Source organism: Anopheles moucheti, assembly GCF_943734755.1.
Source record: "Anopheles moucheti chromosome X unlocalized genomic scaffold, idAnoMoucSN_F20_07 X_unloc_1, whole genome shotgun sequence".
Classification (NCBI taxonomy): Eukaryota; Metazoa; Arthropoda; class Insecta; order Diptera; family Culicidae; genus Anopheles; species Anopheles moucheti.
The window spans coordinates 1,221,611-1,230,920 of record NW_026453515.1 but is presented as its reverse complement, the minus strand read 5'-3'; the positions used below and the strand labels follow the sequence as shown (position 1 = coordinate 1,230,920).

The following is a 9,310-nucleotide window of genomic DNA, read 5'->3' as shown; positions in this document are numbered from 1 at the left end:
ACGTTCCTTTTCTCCAATTTTCTCTTCTTAAGGTTCTAGTTCTCTCTTCCGTTATTCTTCCATAAATCCTCACCCTTCTCCCTCCTCAATTCGATACTACACTCTCCTCTCTTTTCAGGCTTTAGTTCTCCGTCTTCTTTCTTTTCTCTAAACAGAATATCCTTCAACCTCCTACAATGCCGACTACGACTAGAAGCACAACCAAGTCCCGACTTACACTGACCACGACCCCGGAAAAAACACTGAACCGAAGAACCATTCCGCGCCTTTCAGCTCCCCCGAAGATGATAGCCAGGCAAGAGACCCTGTTCACTCGGCGAATGACACGAGGCTCTTCGTCGACCGCCAACGCCCTTCCAGTAGCGGATTCCACCGCACCTATGGAGAAATTGGAATGGGCCCAGCTAAGCGGTTGACGATGCAGCCGGTCATCGAAGAGTGCGCGGGCCCGTCGGCTACATCGTCGGTCGAGAGCAACGGAGGAGCCTCTTCGGGTCTGTGCCAGAACGACAATAGACCAGCGGATCCGGCACAAAGGGCAAGCTCGCTGCTAACTGGCCTTGTCCGCACTATTCAGGACGGCCAGAAGGCTAAGGGCTTTGCCACCCTGCCGCGACACTGGGAGACTGTCTTGGGCTCGGCCATTAAGGCGCTCCAAGAGATTCAGCAGCGACCGGAAAAGCGGAATGCGACAACGCAGACGGAATTTGCCGAGGAAGCACCAACGGGGGCAGAACGCAAACTGGACCTCGCTGCGGCGCTGGTAGTGCGGGGGCGCGAGGGAAACGGTGGGGAGGAGACCGAGTCTACCTACATGGAAACCCGGTCGCCTTCCGAGCCTCTCACGACGCTTCCACTCCCCAGCGCCACAGTGGAGACGACGGCGAGCGAACTGCAGTTGGCTACCATCCTCATCCAAGCAAACATGGAAATCCTGTCGAAGCTGAAAATCTTCAAACAAGCGCAAAAACAACGGAATACGGACGTCCCTAACGACATCATTACCGCCACAACAACAGCAACATCCAATGCTGGAACGGACGCCCCGACCAGCACACCAGACCACCAACACAACACCACAACCGCAATAGTCGAAAACGAACAAACAAACACAAACGAAACCAACAAACGGCGACGGACCAGGAACAAAAATAAGGCAAACGAGAACGGACAACAGGAGGACCATCCAAAAGAACCGGAATCCGGATGGACGAAGGTCCTCAGCAAGCAAGCTAAACGGCGGATGAGGAAGAAGCAGCGGAAGCAGCAGGCAGCGGCAGAAGTTGGTCAACAACATCAGCAGCAGCCGGAGCACCAGCAGCCACCGACGCAGCCCAAGAAACGCGCGTATCGAGTCCCGGACGCCCTGGAGTTGGGGGCGATTAACGACACCACGCCGGACGAGATATTGCGCGTAGTAAAGGAGAAGCTTGGCGACGACAGGAAGGTAGTGGAGCGAGTGCGGACCAACTTCCAAGGGAATCTTCTCTTGGAATTGTCCTGCAAGACCCACACCGAAACTCTGGACATGTGGAGAAAGGTGTCCGCGGCGCTCGACGGCAAGGCGAAAGCCCGTCCGCGGACCCCCACTGTTCGGCTCACTTGCACGAACATCCCGCCCAGCTGCTTTAAAGAGGACATCGCCACGGACCTTAGCATCGCCTTGGGAGTAACCATCTACGCGGATCAGGTCACGACCGTAAAGTCGAACTACGGTACGTTGGTCGCGTTCTTTGGTTGCCCAGAGGTGGCCGCGACGGAGGAGGTGCTGCAGACGCAGCACGTCGTCGGGCTAAGTCGGTGCTGCAGACTCCGGAAGGTGGAGACGAAGCGCCAGTTCTACCGATGTTATGAGTTTGGCCACATCGCCACCAACTGCCGCGGCAAGGATCGGTCCAGCAGATGCCATCGATGTGCTGAGCCTAAGCACTCTGGACCGTGCACTAAGGAGCGGAAATGTCTCGTCTGCAAGGGCCCGGACGCAATCGGACACTCGTTCGGCCAGCGCAACTGCCGCCAAGTAGGAGGAGGGGTCACCAGCCGGCCCTGCAATGGTTAAGGTACTCCAGCAGAACCTCAACCACAGCCAGCTGGCCCAGGACATGCTGCTGCAAACGGCCCGATCGGAAGGCTGCGACATAGTGCTGATCTCGGACCCATACCGGATCCCCGAGAACAACGGCAACTGGGTTGCGGATCCGACGGGCAATGTGGCAGCAGTATCGACAGGAAGGTACCCCATCCAACGCATTATCGAGAATCGACGGGATCGCTTCGTCGTGGTCGAGATGCGTGGCATCGTTTTCTGCTCCGTGTACCTACCACCAGTGGGTCCCGATTCGACTGTAGAGGATTTCCGGCGCAAATGGACAGAGATTGCGTCGGTGATACCGCGGAACCGGGACACCGTGATTGGCGGCGACGTCAACGCCTGGTCAAGAGCGTGGGGCATGGAACGCAGAAGCAACGATGGAGAGCGGGTGCACAGGGGCGCGGTGGTGATGGACGCAGCGGCGTCGCTGGGACTGGTTCTGTTGAATCGGGGCAACCATCCAACATGGAGCGGTCACAGTGGTCGCAGCTCCATCGTCGACGTATCCTTCTGCAGCCCGTCGCTCATGGGAGACAACGACTGGCGCGTCTGTGACGAAAATCCGAGCGACCACAACACCATCAAGTTCACGGTCGAGCGGACGACGGCACAACAGAACCTGGGACAGAGGGAGCAGCAAACGGCGGAGTGTAGGTGGGCGACCCGATTCTTCAACAAGGACCTCTTCGTTGAAGTCATGGGCTCGCTGGACATCCACAACCACACCCTCTTGGCGGACGAGCTGACGCAGGCCATGACAACCGCCTGCGACGCGACGATGCCGAGATTGCCTGCGACCCGAGGAAGACGACGATCGGTGTACTGGTGGAACGAGGAGATTGCCCAGCTACGCCGCAACTACATCGGGATGCGGAGACGGCTCAGGAGAGCACGGACGGACGACCAGCGAGAGGAACGACGGCCGGCCTGTACAGCAGCCAGAGCAGCATTGGAGCAAGCGGTCAAGCAAAGCAAGAGGGAGTACGGCGAACAGCTACCTGAACAGCTAGGGCCCCACGGATTCGGGCCGGGTTACAAGATCAGGAAGCAGCAGTGGACTGGAGCGCGCGTACCGATGGAACGGGACCCAGCGAAGCTCCAGCACATCGTCGGCGAACTTTTTCCGGAGCGACCGCCCATGGAGTGGCCCACAGCGGCCAGATTGTCGGAATCACATCGCATCACATCGACCGGGATCCCGTCACCGAGGAGGAGCTGTTGAGCATTGCAAAATCGCTCAACCCGCAGCGAGCCCCGGGCGACGACAATATCCCGAACGTGGCCCTGATAGCGGCGATGACGGCCTTTCCCGGTGTCTTCAGGAGAACGTTTCAGCACTACATCCGGACAGGCTACTTCCCGGACGAATGGAAGAGGCAACGGTTAGTGCTGTTCTCCAAGACGGGGAAACCACCCGGGGAACCGTCGTCGTACCGGCCAATCTGCCTACTGAGCGTCCTCGGGAAAGTACTGGAGCGACTCATTCAGCGCAGACTCACGGAGCATCTTGATGCGACGGGTGGTCTGTCTGACGCCCAGACGAAGCGCCAGTTCTACCGATGTTATGAGTTTGGCCACATCGCCACCAACTGCCGCGGCAAGGATCGGTCCAGCAGATGCCATCGATGTGCTGAGCCTAAGCACTCTGGACCGTGCACTAAGGAGCGGAAATGTCTCGTCTGCAAGGGCCCGGACGCAATCGGACACTCGTTCGGCCAGCGCAACTGCCGCCAAGTAGGAGGAGGGGTCACCAGCCGGCCCTGCAATGGTTAAGGTACTCCAGCAGAACCTCAACCACAGCCAGCTGGCCCAGGACATGCTGCTGCAAACGGCCCGATCGGAAGGCTGCGACATAGTGCTGATCTCGGACCCATACCGGATTCCCGAGAACAACGGCAACTGGGTTGCGGATCCGACGGGCAATGTGGCAGCAGTATCGACAGGAAGGTACCCCATCCAACGCATTATCGAGAATCGACGGGATCGCTTCGTCGTGGTCGAGATGCGTGGCATCGTTTTCTGCTCCGTGTACCTACCACCAGTGGGTCCCGATTCGACTGTAGAGGATTTCCGGCGCAAATGGACAGAGATTGCGTCGGTGATACCGCGGAACCGGGACACCGTGATTGGCGGCGACGTCAACGCCTGGTCAAGAGCGTGGGGCATGGAACGCAGAAGCAACGATGGAGAGCGGGTGCACAGGGGCGCGGTGGTGATGGACGCAGCGGCGTCGCTGGGACTGGTTCTGTTGAATCGGGGCAACCATCCAACATGGAGCGGTCACAGTGGTCGCAGCTCCATCGTCGACGTATCCTTCTGCAGCCCGTCGCTCATGGGAGACAACGACTGGCGCGTCTGTGACGAAAATCCGAGCGACCACAACACCATCAAGTTCACGGTCGAGCGGACGACGGCACAACAGAACCTGGGACAGAGGGAGCAGCAAACGGCGGAGTGTAGGTGGGCGACCCGATTCTTCAACAAGGACCTCTTCGTTGAAGTCATGGGCTCGCTGGACATCCACAACCACACCCTCTTGGCGGACGAGCTGACGCAGGCCATGACAACCGCCTGCGACGCGACGATGCCGAGATTGCCTGCGACCCGAGGAAGACGACGATCGGTGTACTGGTGGAACGAGGAGATTGCCCAGCTACGCCGCAACTACATCGGGATGCGGAGACGGCTCAGGAGAGCACGGACGGACGACCAGCGAGAGGAACGACGGCCGGCCTGTACAGCAGCCAGAGCAGCATTGGAGCAAGCGGTCAAGCAAAGCAAGAGGGAGTACGGCGAACAGCTACCTGAACAGCTAGGGCCCCACGGATTCGGGCCGGGTTACAAGATCAGGAAGCAGCAGTGGACTGGAGCGCGCGTACCGATGGAACGGGACCCAGCGAAGCTCCAGCACATCGTCGGCGAACTTTTTCCGGAGCGACCGCCCATGGAGTGGCCCACAGCGGCCAGATTGTCGGAATCACATCGCATCACATCGACCGGGATCCCGTCACCGAGGAGGAGCTGTTGAGCATTGCAAAATCGCTCAACCCGCAGCGAGCCCCGGGCGACGACAATATCCCGAACGTGGCCCTGATAGCGGCGATGACGGCCTTTCCCGGTGTCTTCAGGAGAACGTTTCAGCACTACATCCGGACAGGCTACTTCCCGGACGAATGGAAGAGGCAACGGTTAGTGCTGTTCTCCAAGACGGGGAAACCACCCGGGGAACCGTCGTCGTACCGGCCAATCTGCCTACTGAGCGTCCTCGGGAAAGTACTGGAGCGACTCATTCAGCGCAGACTCACGGAGCATCTTGATGCGACGGGTGGTCTGTCTGACGCCCAGTACGGATTTCGAAAGGGACGCTCTACGATGGACGCCATCAACAGGGTGCTCGCCAACGGAAAGGTCGCGCTCGACAAGAAGGGCAAGAACGACCGACTGTGTGCGATGGTGACAATCGACGTGAAGAACGCCTTCAACACGGCCAACTGGACAGCGATCGGAGAGGCTCTGCAGCGAACGAACACGCCACCGTACCTCCTGGCGATGCTGCGGAACTACTTCGAGAATCGCACGCTCCACTACGAGACGGACGAAGGATTGGTCTCGCTACCAGTGTCGGCGGGCGTGCCTCAGGGTTCGGTTCTAGGGCCAACACTGTGGAACGTCATGTACGACGACCTTCTCCGTCTGGAGCTGTTCGGGAAGCGTGCGGACATCATCGGGTTTGCTGACGACGTGACGTTCACCCTCGTTGGACGGGACACGCAGGACATCAGCGCCCTTGCTACGAGGAACCTGGAGACGATCGAGCGTTGGATGGGAGGAGTGGGATTGCAGCTGGCCCATCACAAGACCGGCTACATGATCTTCTGCACCCATCACACCCCGCAGATAGGCCAACTACGAGCGGGGACACACACGATCGAATCCACGGAGACGCTCAAGTACCTCGGGGTTGAGCTCTGCCGCAAACAGCACCACGGTCGACATCTAGAGGAGGTTTGCAACAAGGCGACTCGTATCACGAACGTCTTGACCGCCCTGATGCCGAACAAGTGTGGCCCAAAAAGCAGCAGAAGGAGACCCCTGGTGAACGTCGGGAATAGCATTGTCCGCTACGCTGCGCCAGCGTGGGGACGGAAGCTTCTACAGAGGAACACTCACCGCACCACAGTCCAGAGGTCGCATCGCACCGGAGTGCTTCGAGTGGCCAGCGCATTCCAAACGGTTTCATACGACGCCGCCTGCGTGGTTGCAAGCACCATCCCGTTAGTTCTCCTCCTAGAGGAGGACATCCGCTGCCACGACGAAAAGGCAGCGAGGGGAGGTCCAGTACCAGACATACGGAAGCGGCAGCGAGCAGAGAACATGGAGCGCTGGCAACGCCAGTGGACAGCCGGCGCTGAGCAACAGAGTTCGCCAGGTTTGAAGACAAGGAGGCTGATCCCGAACATCAGTTCATGGGTTGGCCGCAAGCACGGGCAAATAGATTTCTATCTTACCCAAGTCCTAACGGGACACGGGTTCCTGCGGAGCTACTTCGTCAACAAAGGTATCCTGGAGGGCTCGCCTAACTGCCCGGTGTGTGAGCATGACGTAGAAGATGTCGACCACGTGATGTTCCACTGTCCACGGTTCGCCCGAGCACAACACGAGATGCAGCAACAGAGCCACACCCGCTTGACGATGGACAACCTTGCCACGTAAATGTGTGCCAGCCGCAGTACATGGGAAGCAGTCCGGACGGCCGAACGGACAATCTTCAAAAGCCTCCAAGTGAGGTGGAATGAGGAGAGTCCGCCGACGGCCAGAAGACGACGGCAGCAGCGACGAAGGAACGCGGATCAACGGAGGCAGCAATAGCGGCTGCCCGCCATCAACAACACCAGGACAACGGAAAACAGAAGCAGCAGCGGTAGCGACGAGTAACCAGAGCAGCAGCAGGAGCTAGGACCCACCCGAGAGTGGCGGCCACGGACGGGTGGATTCTGAACAACAGCAGCAGCAGCAGACGGAAGACACGAAGCGGCAGCAGCAGCGAGGACAACCAGGAAGGACGACGCAGCAGTGCGCAACAGCAAGGGTGCTACGCACACACGACCCCGCATGGAGTACTACGCACATCAGCGCATCGGCAGGGTTCGGATCAGGTCGAGGAGTGGTTTAGTGCGGTCGCATCGGTTGCTTGATTCGCTTCACGGGTCAAGCTTCATGATGAATTCCACAAAACCCATCTCGAGGGGCGGTGTCTAGCCGCGATATGCCCCTCTAGGTGGGTACCTTTTGAAGGTTCCCTCCCCGTTAACAAAAAAAAAAAAAAAAGGTAGCCAAATGCGGCAGGGGGAGGTGTGCTTATCCTCCCGTCGGTGAAGTGCTCGTGCGATCTGATACCTAACGCGAGTAGTCACCGGCAAAAGTCCGATCCCGTGGCGCTGCTGGATACGGACATAATGGGCCTCACTAACTCGGTATGCCCTAACTAAGTTGGGACGGTTGCGGGCCGCGAGATGTAGGAACTCGAAGGCAGTTGGAGCCTGCTGGAAGGTCTACCCTAAAATCCGTTGTGTCTGCAGGAGACCGCGAGATATTTGGAACTGGAAGTGGAGGCATCTGCACGGTGCTCGGACGTCAACGTGGAGAAATCCAAGCAAGCACGGGTAATTGCAGTGCCACATGAAAGGTCAACCCGTAAATCCGTTGTGTCTTCGCAGGCGTGAGTGTTGGGAACGGTATGGTGGGCTGCACCCATGGTGGCGCAGCAGCCTTACGTTCAAACCCAATTATGCCGCGTCTGCAGCAGGACCGAGCATGGAGGATGTTGGAGTTGGACTTCATTGTCCAGTCTGAAATGCGTCGTGTCCTGTAGGTGTGGGGCCGAAATATAGAGGTTAACGTGAACGGGTGTAAACCGGGAACCGGAGGCTTCCGGCCCGGCCCTTAACGATCCAACCGCTATAAGTAGGCCATATCATGGTTCCAGCCGGGGAAAAACATGCAATCCTGGGAGTAGTTGTTTTCGAACGCTATTGACTGCGCACCACCTCCCCAGTCATGTGAGGCCTTTGCAGGGTTAGGGGATAAGCGCGGTGCCGCCTGGTGCCAATGCGCCGTATCCTCGGCAGTAGGCCAGTGAGTTCTCCTAATGGACTAGTTATCCGGAGTCTCGCTTATACAACTACGACCTTGATCTGTATGAAGCGCAGTGCAAAGGTTGGGGATAAGCGCGGTGCCACCAGGGTGCCAATGCGCCGTATCTCCTCTCTGTTGTGGGCTTAAGGTCAAGGTATCATGGCCAAGCTAGCAAAAGTGAGACGAATGGTACTGGAAGGGAGGCTACGATCCCTTTTGTTCAACTTTACCTAAAGTCCTCACTGCTAGCTCCCCACACACAGAACCCCCCTTTCACAAAAATTGAGTGGTCGCAGGTACACCAACCGGCTATTGAACGCATAAGTCAACGGTGGTAGTTGACAGGTGTATCGTGCGGCAAGTATACTAATCGGTGTCTACTTGGGGTTTGAACGCTTGAGGCCGTTAACATACTCCTTGTGAGAAGTTTTCGGTCGTAGACATCGTGGTATGCGCCGCTGTAGGGGTGCGCCACGTGGGCAATCCCGCCACTGCAGCAACAGACTCGTGAGGTTGAGTGCGCGAAGGGTGACTATGTGGAACCATGGAGGAGCATCATTAGCCCCTTCTTCATGTAGTCTATACGTGGACCGTGCTTTGCCCATCGCGAGGAGAGTAGGCTGAAGCACGGATAGTTTCATTACTCCCGTGTGGATGCCGTGATCATCTCGAACGCCTGACATCTAACCAATGATCATCGAGCGGCGCCGTGGGGCATATGTACCCAGAGGGCCCATGCTGACGTAAATGCCCTAACGGGCCATCCGGCATGGGTTTCTGAGGCTTGAGGAGTTGTTAGTCCGTAGGCGCTTCGGCGAAGCGGACAGTTCCCTGACTGTGGTGGTTCCTGTCTTAACAGGCTTCCCTGGCAAGGAAGTGGGTTCTCTATGAAGATTCTCTCCTCCGACAATCCAAAAGAAAAGAAAGAAGGTAGCCAAATGCGCCCGGGAAAATCCGACTCCCACCTCCTCGTGGCCCCGGGCGGAGTGTAGCTGGTACTGTCGTACCAGTTTGCATACCAAGTGGAGCGGTAGGAGCCGTCTTGAACGCTAAAGGACTTCTACCCTAACGGGTAGAAGGTTC

The 9,310-nt window shown here is 57.9% G+C and overlaps 1 pseudogene; it reads left to right on the top strand.

The window, feature by feature from the left end:
- Positions 1–1,528: 1,528 nt before the first annotated feature.
- LOC128307533 (uncharacterized) lies at positions 1,529–2,801 on the top strand (annotated as a pseudogene).
- The last annotated feature ends 6,509 nt before the right edge of the window (positions 2,802–9,310 follow it).